The 19,036-nt window shown below is 42.5% G+C and overlaps 1 protein-coding gene across 1 annotated transcript in view; it reads left to right on the top strand.

The window, feature by feature from the left end:
* Positions 1 to 1,052: 1,052 nt before the first annotated feature.
* The window catches only part of LOC126457081 (chordin-like protein 1), a 672,845-nt gene continuing 654,861 nt past the window's right edge, over positions 1,053 to 19,036 (top strand). Inside the window, exon 1 of the mRNA XM_050093090.1 lies at positions 1,053 to 1,172. The gene's annotated coding sequence lies outside the window, so the exon portion shown is untranslated. The remainder of the gene's footprint in view (positions 1,173 to 19,036) is intronic.

Genomic DNA, 19,036 nt, shown 5'->3' with positions numbered 1-19,036 from the left:
ATTTTACCCAAGAGAATGCCGTCATCATTTAACCATACAGTCGAGCTGTATTTCCTAAATTACTTCTGGCAAATTATTGCTATAAGGCCACGGCCTACTACCTAACCCATTCTTGTCAAAGTAGAACTGTAAGAATGTACGAGTGAATGAATGTAGGTAAGAATTACGTTATTTTTGTTGCTCCTAAATTGTAATACGGAGACATGTCAATATATTCGTAAAAATGGGCAACAGATGAATGTAACTACCACTACTACTACTACTACTAATACTACTACATCATTAGGTTCGATTCGTAGTACATCTGATAGAATAAATCTGTTGCTGTTTTTGTAATTTGTCGTGAAAGAATAATCTTGGGAAACCGGGTTGGGTTGTTTGGGGAAGGAGACCAGACAGCGAGGTCATTAGTCTCTTCGGATTACGGAAATCACGGGGAAGGAAGTCGGCCGTGCCCTTTCAAAGGAGGAGGAGGAGGAGGAGGAGATTAATGTTTAACGTCTTTCAAAGGAACCATCCCGGCATTTGCCTGGAGCGATTTAGGGAAATCACGGAAAACCTAAATCAGGATGGCCGGACGCGGGATTGAACCGTCGTCCTCCCAAATGCGAGTCCAGTGTCTAACCACTGCGCCACCTCACTCTTGGGAAATCGCTGCAATTGGGTGACACAGTAATAATGGTGCATGTAGGATATATGCTACTCCGGGAATCGTCTTGATTTCTGGTGGAACTTGTTATTTGACGAAGTCGGCGCATCGGGATAGAGCCTTCTGTGGTGGGGAGCCGCCTGGGCAGTGCCGCCGACCGACTCGTCGGTGATTAGACGCGCGACTGGCGGCGACTGACGGGCGCGTGACACAGATTCGACGGCCACCCCCGCGCTCCGCTGGAGCGGTGGCGTCTCCGGCGGGGAGGGGGTGGGGGAGGGGCAGAGAGAGGGGGGCGGGGGTGCGGCGCGCGCATGCGCCCCCGGCCAGCAACAGGTCGCCGGCCGCGTATATAGCGGGCGCCGCGGCGCCGCCGCCACTCAGACCGCGGCGCGACACCACACCGCACCGACGCCTCCGGGCAGCTCGCGCCGAGTGCCGCACCGACGCCGACAGCGACGCCGCCGCCGAGACGCCTCGCCGCCCCGCCGCCGCAGCCGCGCAGCAGTGACGTCAGCGACAGGTAGTTACGTCACCGGCGGCCGCGCGTGCCGACGTCACCGCCCGCGGCGACGTCGCTCGAGCGCGTCGCGTCGGCGCTGAGCGGGGGCGCGCCGTTCAGATCTGGCGCTGCGCGTTCGCTTGTCTGCGCGCTTCGGAAACAAAGCAATAGCGATTCTCCCTGACTCGTAGACTCTCCTGCTCAACTCACTCACCATTTATTTTATCGTCCGCGGTACATTCCTTCAATCTCTTGCACGTGACTATACACTCCAGAACTATAGACAGAGAAGGTAATACAAAAAAAAAAAAAAAAATCTGTCTCGACCGCTGAGTATTTTATTAAGATATTATCGTTTTCAGTACCTTATGCACTATCATCTATACATATTATAAATTAATAGCCCCCTCCGGTTTTGCATGCGAAGGCTAATCTTACGAACAACTGTAGGGATTTTGATACAGTTTTCCGTAACAGATATACTGATTCACAAGGAAAATTTGTGTACATAATTTATTACCGCTACGCCAGATAAATCGTCTGGACGTTGTGTAGCAGAGACGGGGATCCATTTCGGTATAAAATGCTTGGCTACGAGTAGCATATCGTTGCAAACAGCGCTATGCAGCTTATGATAGCTATTCATATTTACGTGATATTCGTAGCCAAGAATTTTGTGTTGCTCATGGTGGATAAGGGATTGAAGCCGGTCATGTGTTAGTAAAAACACTTTCCGATCCTGACAGATTTTTTGTATGACTAACAATATTGTGTGCACTTCAGCACAATCACAATGCCACCATATTTATAAACAGTGATATCGAAGCAATACTTCCGATACGTGATAATATCCCTATGTGGTACATAATGAAAACCTTGGAAGGGTCAGGGAGGAACACCTGGCACATCCCCCCCCCCCCCCAGCACTCAACCCCCCCCCCTCCCCCCAACACACACACACAAAAGAATCGGCCCCTATCTAACTGGATTTTGCATCCGTCAAACAGAGAGACGCAGCAATTCAGTATCACCAAAGAATGCGAAAACAGGTAATAGATATTTACCAGACGTAGGGAAGTTGTTTAGTCATTCACGGCGCGAAACTAACACGACCCCGGTCCAAGCTCAGATTTCGTCATCCTGAGTATAGAATAGTCCTCTAGACGAAGCGCCAATGAAATGTTGATAGCCTGTTTTGACACAGCCATCTCGGACAAGAAATGTTTATGGGCTATTGACAACGGCTCGTCTGTAGAAATCGCAATAGCTATTAACTGAAATGAACTTTCTTCTTGTATATAGTGGCTGGGATCGTGACATCACGCTTCTTTTGGTTTGCTGCGAAACCGTTGCATGAAATAGGCGGGACATGTGTTAAATCTGAAAGGCAAGACTGCCGGCGCAACCTGCCAGTCATCGCCTCTCGCATGTAAACGTCGCTTAAGAGTCGTGTCTACGCAGTGGTGGCAGATATGTTCTAAATTTTAGCACACCTGCCGCCTGTTCTTGCAATCATTTTTACTACAAACCGTCACATGTGGCAAATTACTATATTCTTTCCTCCAAGAGCTTTCCGTTATTATAGCCGCAGGTTTTCCTTTGTTTATAAATTGCAGCCGCTGTAATGCACCCGTAGATGAAACAGGTATGGTGGCTGTTGGTGCGCGTACAGCTGCCCCCTTCGTCGCGGCGCAGGGCACCTTAGCGACGTGTGCTTTCATTCAGAACAAAGAGCGTCTATGGAAGAGCATTGCCTTAGCCTTGTGTACCGTTCAGTTCGAGTGCCTCAATATTCACTTCATCGTTCATTACTCGTCGGTAGAATACGGCTTCAATCCAGGGTAATGCACAGGCTAGCAACGAACATAAAACAAATACTAGATTCTCGAAATACGTACTGCTTTAAAATAATAATGTCGATCATTAGTGTTTTTTGGTATTTTAATCTGAACTGTTGTTGTTTTGTTAGACTGTATCATAAAAATGAAACATAATTACTATATTTATTGCAATTATAGTGTCTGAAACTTTCAAATTAAGTAATTGCAGTAAGGCCAAATTTACTGCTGTACACTAACGAAATGTAAAATACGCGACAGAGATTACTATACCAGTTAAGTCAGCGAAGCTATTAAACTAGCGTATTCGTTCAATTATTCAAAATATCCATGCATGATTACCGGAAAGCGACAATATACGAAGGTTGAGGGTTTCAAAAAGCTCTTCTGCTTATTAATCCAGTTTTCCCCACTACTGCGTGTGGTTCAAAATTTCGTTTACGTTACCTGACGCTATCACACACCCAATGGAATTTCTTTGAAGCCTGCTCAAACAGCAGAAGTCTGCATACATACCTAAGGGTAACAGTAGATATTGTAAGCGGCTGTAAGTTGTTTATACATAGATAACTGAAAAAATTGTGGTTTCTTTATACGGAAGTATGTCGTAACGTCATTCAGGAAATATGGCTCCTGTTTTTTTGCACTTTAAGAGTTCACAAAAATAGTCTCGAAATGCGCTACAGGTGAAAAATCAGGACCACTGGCGCAGCTCAGTTTCACCTCCTAAACATTACGTATTCTACATATTATTTTCCAAGCAAAATGTTTCGAATTTTGTTACAAAAAGCTTTAAAACCGATACAGTGGCTTGAAAAGTTGGGTCGATGGAAACGGCATGAGCACTGGCCGTACAACCCCAACCATTTGTCGAAACTTTTGTATCGATTACTTAAAAGCGCTCTGAAAGCGCTGGAGATTAATAGCGTCCATGGCTCAACTTGTGTTCTAAGCTGGACTAGGACTTGCATACTGGACTAGGATTCACTGTAATTGCTTAACATGCAATAGGGGAGGGGGGGGGGGCTGGTTTAACTTGCGCCATGTCGATATCATAAAAGCAGAAGAGCTTTATTGAGACACTGTCTCTTTGTGTATTGTCGCCTGCTGATGGTCATGTATGGGTATTCAATAATGTAAGAAATCTGTTAAAATACCAATAAGCATGTGCATGTGAGTGCAGCAATCAATATTCCGACTGTGTCGAGACCGTCCACCGATGTACCAAACTTATAGTTCTTACATTGTTTGTCATTTTTGCCATTAATCTTATTCCCCGATTCATTCTAACTAACACAACAGCACCAAACGCTGTGCTGTGCGTTGAACGCACAGTCCGAGAGAGTTATCTAACTGTAGGTCAAGTTAATAACTTTGAGGAACATCTTACTGGTACTGACAAACGTAAACATGGTCCGTAGTAGGCTGTAGTGTGATTTTTATTCAGTCGTGCGATTAGTTACGTTCGACTACTTGTCATTGTCAAGTCGAAATTAGTTAATCGCACGATTAAATAAAAATCACATTAGAGCCTACTAAGGACCATGTTTACATTTATTAAGTATCTGAAGACTATGGGTCCCCACAAATAGAAAATTTTACTGATATTGGTTTGCGATAGTCCGCTGCGATGAAAGACAGTACAGGACAGACTGGAATCACAGAACTGTGGTATTGTGGTTGACCTCTGTCCATTGGTTACTCGTTTTTGTACGCATAAAAATGTAGCACTCGATCGAGTAGAAATCTGAACATGTCGGAAAATAGGTAACTATCCTCTTTATTAGAAAAACAAAATTTTCATTGCCGTTTTTACAACGAAAGAAATCACCCACAGAGCATTGCAATGCACGGTATATTTAAAACGAATATCAACTTGCAATTCATTAATGGCTCATCGACGGATATGGTGACTGACAAGCATCATAATTAAACGGCAATAACAATTCTTGGTTATGTATTTCGCACTTACCACTTCCTAGGTAGTCTACAGTTATCCACCGTGCCATAGCTTTGTGTCTAAAGTTATTGATTGCTGCATGAGTAAATATGATCTGGGTAATATTTTGTCGTTGTGATCTTCACTCCGATAACTGATTTGAACCACCCCTCCACGCTAGTCTATCTTGTGCAGACCTCTTCATCCCTGAGTAACTAGCGCAACCTACATCTATTTCAATCCACTTACGATATTCAAGCCTTTCTCTCCTTCTACAATTTTTACCCCCAACACTGACCCCATTCTCAAATCGAAAATTTCTTGATGATGCTTTAGGATGTGTCGTGTCAATTATTCCCTTATTTTTGGAAAGTCGTGGTGTAATTTTCTTTTCTCTTCAACTGGATTCAATGCTTGCTCATTAGTTACCCCAATATACCCATCTCATTTTCAACATTTTGCTGCAGCACCAAATTTCAGAAGTTTCCATTCTCTTCCTGCCTGAACTGTTTATTGTTCACGTACAGCTACGTGAGACAAATACGATTAAAAAGACTTCACAACATCTAAATTTATATTCAGAGGTAACAAATTTTTCTTTTTCAGAAACTCTTTATCTTGCTACTAAACTAAAACTAAACTGCGTACGAACAGCCCTCGGAAGGCACAACGGTACGGACCGACCGCCGTGTCATCCTCATTCGACACGCGTCACTGGATGCACACATGAAGGGCCATTGGGCCAGTACACCGCTCATCCGGCCGTTGTCAGTTTTCGTGACCGGAGCCGCCACTTCTCAGTGAAGTAGCTTCTACTCTGGCCTCACACTTTTCTTGCTACTGCCAGTCTGCCAGTGCCATAAAAGTGATTACCTTTATGCACTTAGATCTCCGCTAAAAGCCAGAGACAGCTGTTCAGAAAAAGTCCACCTCTGTTTCAATAGAATGTCCTGCACGTAGGTAAGATTTTACAAGATGTCGTTAGCCTCTCGTCGTCTTTGATTATGTTCAGTGTAATATTTATAGCCACTTACTGAACTTAACTGAATTAAATTCGCAGAAAAATGTTCTCAGTGGGGATGAAATCTCCATGATAAATGAGGCCAGTCTGGTGCAAATGCCTACATTACGTATCTAGATTGTGGACAGTTGGAAATGTGGGTCACACGGGAAGCGTGCAAGGGATAAGTCCCTGCAGTCGCGATATTCATCTGTATCCTCGGTGGCTCAGATGGATAGAGCGTCTGCCATGTAAGCAGGAGATCCCGGGTTCGAGTCCCTGTTAGGGCACACATTTTCAGCTGTTCACATCAAGGTATGTCAACAGCACCTGTCGGCAGCTGAGGGTTTCAATTAATTATCATTTATTCTAGAGAAGCTGCACGGTCATCAATGGTATCTGTTCTTTCGAGAACAGTTACTATCTTCATGTCTAAGGAAATTCATTTGCCACTGCATCACTATTCACGGAAGTATCTGCATTTCTCTGGCGCACAAGCACTGAGCTTTGTCTCACTGACAAGCACGCATCATTAATCAAAGCATTTCTGGGATATTCCGTCTATCATTTAACAATTATCACTCAGTGAATGAGGCGTTCTGAATTTAAAGTGAGGAATGAAGTAAATTCACATTCATTGCCATGTAGAGTTCATATGTCCACAGCACATCTGATGTATCTTTCATTACTAATGAAACAAACAGAAAAATCACTTTAGAGATGACGCCGACAAAGTAACGATTAATACTCCTGAGGCTGAGCACTTGCCCGCGGAAGGCAAAGGTCCCGAGTTCGAGTCTCGGTCCGGCACACAGTTTTAATCCGTCAGGAAGTTTCACTCCTGAGGCTGATTACGGAGTAAAACGTCAAAGCAGCCACTCTACGTTAGCGCATTTCATTTGCTACACTGCTATACACAGTTTTAATCCGTCAGGAAGTTTCACTCCTGAGGCTGATTACGGAGTAAAACGTCAAAGCAGCCACTCTACGTTAGCGCATTTCATTTGCTATACTGCTATACACAGTTTTAATCCGTCAGGAAGTTTCACTCCTGAGGCTGATTACGGAGTAAAACGTCAAAGCAGCCACTCTACGTTAGCGCATTTCATTTGCTATACTGCTATACACAGTTTTAATCCGTCAGGAAGTTTCACTCCTGAGGCTGATTACGGAGTAAAACGTCAAAGCAGCCACTCTACGTTAGCGCATTTCATTTGCTATACTGCTATACACAGTTTTAATCCGTCAGGAAGTTTCACTCCTGAGGCTGATTACGGAGTAAAACGTCAAAGCAGCCACTCTACGTTAGCGCATTTCATTTGCTATACTGCTATACACAGTTTTAATCCGTCAGGAAGTTTCACTCATGAGGCTGATTACGGAGTAAAACGTCAAAGCAGCCACTCTACGTTAGCGCATTTCATTTGCTATACTGCTATACACAGTTTTAATCCGTCAGGAAGTTTCACTCCTGAGGCTGATTACGGAGTAAAACGTCAAAGCAGCCACTCTACGTTAGCGCATTTCATTTGCTATACTGCTATACACAGTTTTAATCCGTCAGGAAGTTTCACTCCTGAGGCTGATTACGGAGTAAAACGTCAAAGCAGCCACTCTACGTTAGCGCATTTCATTTGCTATACTGGTTCTATGAGTCTTCACATATATCGCAGCCAAATTATTAGTAACTTCATTGACGCATTTACGTTTCAATTGCACGTGAAACAGCATCTGCTAATGACACATAACATGCGAACCGCGCCGGCGCGGTAACTCAGCGTGTTCGGTCAGAGGGTTAGCTATCCTGTGTAATAAAAAGACTGAGTTAATGGAGCAACGACGAACCGAAACAGGTGTCTTGCGACGTCTGCCTCGAACACATACAACGAACGAAAACGAACAAAATGAGATTTAAAAAAAAAAGAGAGAGATGGATAGAGCGTCTGCCATGTAAGCAAGAGATCCCGGGTTCGAGTCCCTGTTGGGGCACACATTTTCAGCTCTTCCCATCGAGGTATATCAACAACACCTGTCGGCAGCTGAGGGTTTCAATTAATTATCATTTATTCTAGAGAATCTGCACGGTCATCAATGGTATCTGCTCTTTCGAGAACAGTTACTATCTTCATGTCTAAGGAAATTCATTTGCCACTGCATCACTATTCACGGAAGTATCTGCATTTCTCTGGTGCACATGCACGGAGCTTTGTCTTACTGACAAGCACGCATCATTAATGAAAGCATTTCTGGGATTTTCCGTCTATCATTTAACAATTCTTACTCAATGAATGAGGCGTTCTAAATTTAAAGTGAGGAATGAAGTAAAACCACGCTCTTTCATTGTCATATAGAGTTCATATGTCCACGGCACATCTGATGTATCTTTGATTACTAAGGAAATAAACAGAAAAATCACTTTAGAGATGACACCGACACAGTAACGACTAATACTTCTGAGGTTGATTACGGAATGAAACGTCAAAGCAGCTACTCTACGTTAGCACATTTCATCTGCTATACTGGTTCTATCAGTCTTCACATATATCGCAATCAAATTATTTGCTAACCTCATTGCCGCATTTACGTTTCAATTGTACGTGAAACACCATCTGGTAAAGACACATAACATGCGAACCGTAGCAGATTTACAAAGCTGTACATAATTTTTCAGTTCCAGAGAGGGAACTGTTCCTTCGACAACAGCTCCAAACTTTTCTTACTATAAAAGTAGTGGCAAAAACTTGATACGACACAACGAATAAAGGAAATAGTTGGTGGATATATATGTATAGTAAGAAAAGTTTGGAACTGTTGTCGAAGGAACAATTCCCCCGCTGGAACTGAAAAATTATGTACGGCTTTGTAAATCTGCTACGGTTTGCATGTTATGTGTCTTTACCAGACGGTGTTTCACGTGCAATTGAAACGTAAATGCGGCAATGAAGTTAGTAAATAATTTGATTGCGATATATGTGAAGACTGATAGAACCAGTATAGCAGATGGAATGTGCTAACGTAGAGTGGCTGCTTTGACGTTTTATTCCGTAATCAGCCTCAGAAGAATTAGTCGTTACTCTGTCGGTGTCATATATATATATATATATATATATATATATATATATATATATATATATATATATATATATAAAACACCGACAGAGTAACGACTAATACTTCTGAGGCTGATTATATATATATATATATATTCCTATGACGATGGATGAATGGCATCACTACGCTCGAGGCAAGCGTTCAATGGCGAGTGTTCCTATACACGATTCTCCTACCACAGTCTCAACTACTCTGACTTAACGCTTTGTACTTGTGTTCAATTTCAGCCATCCATGCGTTTGCTTAATACATTCCGGTGACTGCCGTAATTTGAGACTGCCCATACGTAATAAGGCATTCGCGCGTATTTCAGTTGATGCACTGTCAGGAAAGTACATAGGTTTAAATTCTGTCTTTCGATATTCAGTATCACTTACATACTACGAAGGATATGAGAGAGAATAAAATGTTCATACATGATCTACATTTACACTCCGCAAGCCACATATCGATGTGTGGAGGGTACTTATGGTACCACAATATAACCCAATGCTCCCCGCTCTTCCCGCCCCCCCCCCCCCCCCCTCAGCCCCCCTTCCCCACGCGCCCACTTTCTCTGTTCCATTCGCGAATGGCGCCTAGGAATTTGAATAGTAAACCACTGTGCGCTCCACAAGACATCTCTTTCTGCGTCTGCCATTGGAGCATCCCTGTAACTCTCTCGCGCCGACTAAACGATCCCGTGACTAAGTTCCCTGCCTTTCATCGGCTTTTGTCCATCTTTCCTATTAATTCAATCTGGTAATGATTCCCAGCACTGAAGAATTGGTCGAACAAGTGTTCTGTAAACTACTTGTTTCGTAATTTCAAGAATGACGCTGCATATCAATGACAGGAAAACGTAGTAGCATCCTCCAAACTCGAAGTGCTTTACCCGCGTTGCTTTATTAGTAGCCACAGATGTGTTTGTAAGAAAGTCATACCGGAACAAGTTTTTAAATATGTGGCTGACTCGAAAGAACTTTGAACAATATAACACGGTGCGTCGTCGTGGAGCGCAAGCGTTCATCAGAGACAAAAATGTCAGGGGTGCCGCAAGGAAGTACGATGAAGACCGCTCCGGAATTCCATGTATAGTATATAAACATTTTGTCGGGTAGGCCGAGCGGCAATCTGAGAATGTTTGCTGATGACCGTCGTTGAGCGGTTGTAAGAGGATTCAGCATGACGCGGATACGATTTCTGTTTGGACATATGAAATAACAACTGAATTACTTAAAAATGGAGAAGATATAAAATTGCGAGACAAATACACAAACTCGTGACCGACATTCGGCATGAAGAAATAATGCCAGATTGAGTGGACAGAAGCGATGATACTACCAGTTCATAATAAGGGTGATAAGTAAGAGCGCCGAAATTGGGACAGCCTACAAAGTGTCTTTTCCGAGATTCTCCAGAAAATGTTGGAGCCGTACTTAAGAGAGGTAATAGATGAGAAACAAGCTGGATTTATGAAGAATCGAAACACTGCTGATCAGATATTTGTACTAAAAGAAGCCATATCAGAATTCTGCGAATGCAACAAAACAGTGGCAACATTGTTCGTTGATTTTAAAAAAGCCGAAGGTAGTATAAACAGAGAAAAATTGTGGAAGAAAATGCAAAAGTTTGGAAAACGAAAGGCGATGCCAAAAATTGTAAAACCTGGAAGGCTCGGCACGGAGAATATTCAATGGCTTTCGACATAAAAACGGGAGACAGGCGAGGCGATGGAATAACATCACTGCTACTCAACATAATAACACAGGAAGCACTGGATGTAGCAAGCAATCCAGAAGAGGGAATTAGCGTAGCAATAATATGGATATGCTCGCATTAATCGCTGAAAATCTAGAGACCTGTAAATGCTGCCAAGAAGGCTATTCAAAAAATCAAATTGTGGTGTCACCGCCAGACACCACACTTGCTAGGTGGTAGCTTTAAATCGTCCGCGGTCCATTTAGTACATGTCGGACCCGCGTGTCGCCACTGTGTGATCGCAGACCGAGCGCCACCACAAGGCAGGTCTTGAGATACGGACGAGCACTCGCCCCAGTTGTACGACGACTTTGCTAGCGACTACACTGACGAAGCCTTTCTCTCATTTGCCCAGAGACAGTTAGAATAGCCTTCAGCTTAGTCAATGGCTACGACCTAGCAAGGCGCCATTAGCCTTACATAGTTTGATAGTTATCGTATGAAATGTCTCATCAAGAACGATGTATACAACAAGGATTAAAAGTTAAGTATTCCAGCAGCTACATACTTTTCTTTATAACATTAATAAGTATCCTGTTTCAGACCTCTATCTAGCCTACTTGAGATTACGCGTGCCTTTCGGCTACTTCAGTGTGGCGTAGCTGTCTTGTTACGCCACAAAACAAATGAAGTTTGTTTAGGTACGAGGGAACAAAATTCATGAGGGTAGAAAGAAATTAAAAGAGAAAAGGCAGGGAAACCCCTTCAGGTTGTTAGCCACGTGTTTGAAGCAGTAGACCAGTTTAAATATCTTGGGGTGATGGTAAGCAAACAGAAAAGATGAGAAACTAGAAACAGCAGCGAGGAACAAAGCGGAACCTAGAGCGCCATATTCACTTAACAAATTACGATCACCACAAAATTTTTAAAGAGAAATCAAAATACTGATACATAAAACTAATGTAAAGAATGGATTTAACGTCGCGTTGACAACAGCAAACCCATAATCGGACCCATGTTACTGTGAGGAACACAGAGGAATTACAAACGTTGGCTGCGAGTGGGCATTGATTTAAATCAATGGGGAAAGTTGAAAATTTGTGTCGCACCGGAATTCGGGTCCAGGTCTCCTGTCTACTAGGCAGATGCTCTGACTGCTAAGCCATCCGGACACAGTGGTGATCGCAACCGCACGGACTACCCTAGAACGCCTCCCATCAGACCAAAATTCTCAACGTATCCACACACTAAGGATGTAGAGCACCTTGCCCTTTGTCCTCGTTACTCGCGGCATTTCGTCGATTCCAGTAAGAGCTCTGGCCTGGTGTGCATCCAACTGAAGAGATCTTTCGCAGTCCTCGCCATAACTGTGCAGGGTGTTTATAAATGAACATCGGGGCTTTAACGCTTCATAATATTTATTATATTAAACTTACAGTTATAAATGATTGTCAAATGAAAGAGCAACTCAAACAGTTTTACCAAGAACCTTATAAATGTTCTATGTGAGCACCATTTGTCACACGGCACACATCTATAGCCGAGTTCTTCCCAAACGTTGATAAGTGTGCCTTCAGTGATTGTAGCAACAGCTGCTTCAATCTGGTTTCTTAATTCAGTGAGGTCTGCTGGTAGCGGAGGCACGTACACACGATCCTTGATGAAGCCCAAAAGGAAAAAATCGCATTGCGTTAGGTCAGGTGAACGTGGAGGTCATGCAAAGCAAGCCCTGTCATTGGGCCCCTTGCGGCCTGTCCAGTGCTTGGGCACAGTGAAGTTCAACCAATCGTGTACTTCGGTATGCTAGTGAGGTGGCTGGAAAATGAAGTTCCCTGGCTCATCTTCTTCCAACTGAGGGGAGAGCCATTGCTCTAGTGTATCAAGGTAAGAAGTGCCAGTTACAGTAGGCTCAGCACAAAAGAAAGGCACATAAACTTTCCGCCAGTATACAGCACAAAAAACAGTCACTTTAGGCGAATCTCGTTGCATTTGTACCACCTCATGAGGATTTTCTGAGCTCCAGATGCGCACATTGTGAGTGTTAAAATGTCCACTAAGGTGAAAGGTCGATTCATAACTGAAGACAACATGATCCAGAAAATCTTCATCGTCATAAAACAACATTTCGTTTGAGAAGTTGGCACGTAATCCATGGTCTGCCGGCTTTAGAGCCTGTAATAACTGTAAACAGTAAGGACGTAGTTGTACGCATTTACTTAAAACTTTCCAAACAGTCGACGAGGAAACTTGTAATTCACGATTAGCCTTCTGGACTGATTTCTTTGGGTTGCAGTGAACGACTCTCTCACTCGCTCAATAGTCTCTTCACTAAACTCTCGGTCGTCCTGTGCTCTTCCCTTTACAAAGGCAGCCAGTATCTTCAAATTGATGATACCATCTACAAATGTTATCACTTGGAGGACCACAGCCGGATCACGCATTGCACAGTAAATATAGATGCGGTCTTTGCAAACTGCAAAACATAAAACGCTTTCTGTTCACTAGTCGCCATCTTCGCTACTACCGCTGTCTAGCGGATTGCGGCGGAAACATTGAGCGCTGCGCATGGGCACCGGTGCCAAACACAACTGTTTGAGTTGCTCCTTCATTTGACATATCATTTATGACTGAAAGTTTAGTGCAATAAATATTATAAAGTGTTAAAACCCCGATATTCATTTATAAACACCCTGTATATATGTGGTGTCTGTTTCTCCGAGCATGTCTGAAAGAACAGACACCACATATATGCAGGGTGTTCAGAAATTGCTGTTACAAACTTCTAAGACTTGCAGAGGGGACTGAGTACATAATATTTTGAATAGAAACCGATGTCCAAGAACGTACCGCTTCCGTTCTACGACGGTTTCAATTCAGTTGCTTACTTATCCACCTCTCCTTGAGAAATTAGGCGTGACAGAGCACCATTATTAGGTAATAATTTCAAAATGAACATAACGAAACGTTCATTTATCACTTCAGCACATTTATTTGTATTAACCCAGCATAATTTCCGTAAAGAACGTAATTTTTAAGTGTTAATACAAACGAATGTGGTTAAGTGGATGTGTGGATGTTTTGTTACGTTCCCTTTAGAATTGTTACCTAATAATTCTACTGCGTCACGCCTGAGTCAATTCCTTCAGCAGAGGTGGGTGATCTAAACATCTGGATTGAAACCGTCGTAGAACGTAAACGGTAAGTTTCCGCACATTCAAAGTATTATGTACTCCGTCACCTCTACAAGTGTTAGAAGTTTTTAATGAGAATATCCGAATACCTTGTATATAATTAAAGCGTTTATGGCCAATGACCTGTTTAGTGCGGATGCAGACCGGGCTCGAACTCTTACGGGCATTGCCAGCCGGGGTGGCCGTGCGGTTCTAGGCGCTACAGTCTGGAACCGCGTGACCGCTACGGTCGCAGGTTCGAATCCTGCCTTGGGCATGGATGTCAGTGATGTACTTAGGTTAGTTAGGTTTTAAGTAGTTCTAAGTTCTAGGGGACTGATGACCACAGCAGTTAAGTCCCATAGTGCTCAGAGCCATTTGAACCATTTCTTACGGGCATCGACGAAATGCCGCAAGTAATGAGGGCAATGGGCAAGGGGCATTACATTAGTAGTGCGTGCATAAGTTGAGAATTTGGATCTGACAAAAAGCGTACCAGGGTAGGGCATACAGTTGCAACCACCACTGTATCCGAATGACTTAATGATCAGATGCCGGCCCTAATTACCCTTATATCCTCTACAGATATCTACTCACCTGCTCCTCTTTCCGGACGCGGGATACCTCCCACAAGCGAAGGCGAACTCTCTGAAGTGGATTTGTGGGACACTCAGTTCACTACTTTTTTGGTGATGGCGAGAAAAATATCCTTGATTTTTACCACTTCCTTAATGAAAGCCATTGTGCAGTTGTACACAATCCCAAATGTAGACCATTTTTCTCTCGTTTCCTTTCCAGTGTCTCTCTTAATCCACCCCAGAGTCGGCGTGTTACTGCAATGAGGAGTTGATGCATGCCTTTTCCTCTCTTAAAACCGGTTATTCTCTGTTCATCGGAATGTTCTTCTCCGCAAAACTATGCGTCGATAGCCTTACCGAATCTGGCCACTTGCCGCTCCCTCCTTCTGCCGACGCCGGTTTCCTGGTATTCACTATGGTATTAATAATCATTTTTAAAAAATGATTAGAGCATCTGCCTAGTAAGCGGGAGACCCGACTTCGAATCCATATCTCGCACAAATTTTCAACTTTTCTCATTGATTTAAATCGATGCCCACTCGCAGCCAATGTCTGTAATTCCTTTCTGTCTTAGTTCATAATAGATGCTGGCTCAAAATGGTATGTGTTCTTTGCAACATGTCCGAAAGAAATACATATTACTCCAAGGGGCAGAAATATCGTAAAAAGGTAGGCATACAGAGAGAAAAGAAGATAATTTTTAACAAAAAATCCTGCTAAAGATATTTGGACCAATTTGTTTGGGTGGAGAATGGAGGAGAAGAAATAACAGGGACGCTGGGAAATGTATAATCAACTACATGTTCTTGTGGAAGCCAAGACAGGGAGGCTGAGATGGGCGGGGCACATCTATAGAAGAGTGGAGGGATCAAAACACGAAGGGCGAAGACCTTTAGGCAAACCGAAAATAAGATGGAGAGACCACGTGGTCAAGGAGCTTCGGGTACTTGGAGGACGGGGAAAAGATCCCAAGGACAGAACGCTGTGGAGCAGGCTGCTTCACGAGACCAAAAACCGGCTGCGGTTTGTGGGGTCAGGAGAGTGACAGAGTGATGAATAAAAAAATCAAATGTGTGTGAAATCTTACGGGACTTCACTGCTAAGGTCATCAGTCCCTAAGTTTACACACTACTTAACCTAAATTATCCTAAGGACAAACACACACACCCATGCCCGAGGGAGGACTCGAACCTCCGCCGGGACCAGCAGCGCCTTAGACCGAGTGTTGAATAACAGCTTGCTTTAAATGCTGACAGATCTATCTTTATGCGGGTAGGTAGGAGAAACACTGAGGTTAGGTCCGGATAAACTGTAAATGGAATGCTGCTTGACCCAGTCACGCTGATTCGATATCTAGAGCACATAAGGTCAGTCATAAGGAAGCAAACTGGGCAATGCAATTTATTGGGGGAGTTATGGGAAAGTATGGAAAATACAAAGGAACTCGAGAACGATCCATTCTTGAGAACTTTTCAACTGTTTAGGATCCCCAATAGGTTGAATTAAAGGTACATATGCAACTCAGTTCGTGTTGCTAGATTCGTTACATGTCAGTTCAGTCGTTGTGAGAGTGTCATAGTAATTCTTCATGAGCTCAAAAAGAAATCATTGAGCTCAAAAGGTGACCTTTTCACGATAAAGGGCGGTAGGCGGCAGTGGTTTTAAAAACGTTTTCATTAGGTTTTCATAAAATTTTGACATAAAGTATTTGGTAAGGAATTACTATTATATGCTTTAACTTGATGCTGTAAAGTTACTCTCCTACTTCAGAAATCACCATTACCGTGGAACCAGTGAACGGTCAGAAAATATTACTACAAACAGAGATGCAAAAGTGGGCGGTAGGCAAAAAAGGTTTACTAACCTTGGTCTAGCGTAATGATTGCCATTGCAAAATAAGACTATCAGGCTTCGTATAGAGGCATGCAGGCGTTATTTTTCCATCTTTGCACCAGAGAGTGGAATGGTAAAAGCAACTATTAGGAGTGGTACAAAGTACCCCCCACCATATACTGTAGAGTGGCTTGTGGAGTATATGTGAAGGACAGCAACATTTATTAGCATTTTCCCAATGTAGGATGCTTCATCACCGTTATTCCTTCCAGAATGAATGTCTAGTATGCAGCGGGGTGTGTGCGTTGAATTGAAACTTCCTGCCAGATTCAGACTGTGTGACACAACAGGACTCGAACCTATATCCTTTGCCTTTCGGAGCTCTACCAGCTGAGCTACCCCAGCACCACTCACTAACCTCCACCCCTGACAGCTTCACAACAACCAGTACTTCATCCCCTACCTTACAAACTTTAAAGAAGTTCTCCCCCATAACTTGCGAGACTAGCACTTCTGGAAGAAAGGATTCTGTGGAGACATGAATTATCCACAACACGGGGGAATTTGAGATCGTGCCGTGAGTCGTACCTGGATAGCTCAATCGGTAAAGCACTTGCCCGAGAAAGGCAGAGGACAAAGACTCCCAGTCCAGCGCACAGTTTTAATCAGTCAGTAAGTTTCAGTGCTGTTCTTGTTATTAGTAACAGAAGCGTTTGTAATAACGACAGTATTACAAACAGGTAGTGAGTATAGCAGAATGCGACATTTGCATCAGCTAATTAGTTTAACATTTCTCTTTGTATATTCACACGATCCACAAATATCAAATTCGAATTAATTAAGGATCGCGAGTTATTCCTAACGCCATTTAACCCAAGTTCTCGTTTACTGATGTACACAGCCGCTCCGTTTTAAAGCGATAGAAACTTAGGGAATATCACATCTGCTACTGTAATATTAATTTAATGACTACAAAACAATATTGTTTGGATTTTGTACAGTATTCCACTTACATACAGTGTTAGTTCTTGAATATATCGGTCAGAGTCAGTTGTTTAGGTGTCTCCAATCTATTTCGTGAAGCAAGGTCTCGCTTCCGTTTGACGGTAACCACCTGTAAATGGTCCAGCTCCAATTTTGTTAGCGCAATCTCAAAACACCCAAACGCCTCACCAGCTGACAGTACCGCATAAATACATACATACATACATTAATCCTTGTTCCATAGATCATGAATACGACATTTCGTAATGATGTGGAATGTGTCACTTTAACATAAATTTTCTTTACACAAAATAATTAATTTTTTTATTTTTATTTTTCTGTTTTTACAATTAGTATTTCATATCTAAGAATTCATCTATTGAGTAGAAGGAGTTATCATTCAGAAATTCTTTTAATTTGCTTCTAAATGTTGGCTGGCTACCTGTCAGACTTTTTAATGTTACTTATAATCCGTCTTGATTGCAAAATTTTTTATTCATACGACTGGTTTCGGTTCATTCAGAACCATCTTCAGATCTGATATTTCAGTTACAGGAGTAACCCGTCCAAATACAGCAACTTTCACATGTGACGCAGCATGTGAAAGTTACTCCTGTAACTGAAATATCAGATCTGAAGATGGTTCTGAATGAACCGAAACCGGTCATATGAATAAAAAAATTTGCAATGAAGACGGATTATGAGTAACATTATACAATCACTGATTACTGCTATCCCATCAGACATTATGTCTGTTTTTGCAAAATGTCAGACTTTTAATACTATTTGGCAAATGAATACTATTTGGCAAATGACCAAAGATTTTTGCGGCAGCGTAATTCACCCCTTTCTGTGCCACAGTGAGCTTTAATCCAGAGTAGTGAATATCAACCTTTCTTCTAGTGTTCTAGCTATGGACTTCGCTGTAATTTTTGAATTGGGATGGGTTATCAATGACAAACTTCGTAAGTGAATGTATGTGTTGCGAAGGTACTGTGAATATCCCGAGTTCCTTAAATAAATGTCTGCAAGGTGATCTTGGATGGGCTCCAGCTATTATTCTGATTACAAGCTTTTGTGCAATGAAACTTTCTCTCTTAATGACGAATTGCCCCAAAATATGATGCCATACGACAGCAGTGAATGACAATAGGCATAGTAGGCTAATTTACTGATATGTTTATCATCAAAATTTGCAATAACCGTAATAGCGTAAGTAGCTGAACCTAACGGTTTTAGTAGATCATCGATGCGTTTCTTCCAATTCAATTTCTCATCAATGCACACACCCAGAAATTTTGAGTATTCCACCTTAGCAATAGACTTCCATACATAGTCTATATTTATTAATGATGTTGTGCCATTCACTGTACAGAATTGTATAAACTATGTTTTCTCAAAAGTCAGTGAGAGTCCATTTGCAGAGAACCACTTAATAATTTTCTGAAAGACATTATTTGCAATTTCCTCAGCTGATTCTTGCTTGTTGGGTCCGATTACTATACTTGTATCATCAGCAAAAAGAGCTAACTATGCATCTTCATGAATATAGAGTGGCAAGTCGTTAATATATATTAAGAACAATAAGGGACCCAAGTCTGAACCCTGTGGGACACCATTCTTCATACCTCCCCAGTTAGAGGACTCTGCTGATTGTTGCAGACTATCTGTACTGTTAATTTCAACCTTCTACATTCTTCCAGTTAAGTATGAATTAAACCATTTGTGAACTGCCCCACTCATACCACAATA

The sequence above is a fragment of the Schistocerca serialis genome, chromosome 1 (genome assembly GCF_023864345.2).
Source record: "Schistocerca serialis cubense isolate TAMUIC-IGC-003099 chromosome 1, iqSchSeri2.2, whole genome shotgun sequence".
Taxonomy (NCBI): Eukaryota; Metazoa; Arthropoda; class Insecta; order Orthoptera; family Acrididae; genus Schistocerca; species Schistocerca serialis.
The sequence above is the reverse complement of the archived record's forward strand: the minus strand, read 5'-3'. Positions and strand labels throughout refer to the sequence as shown.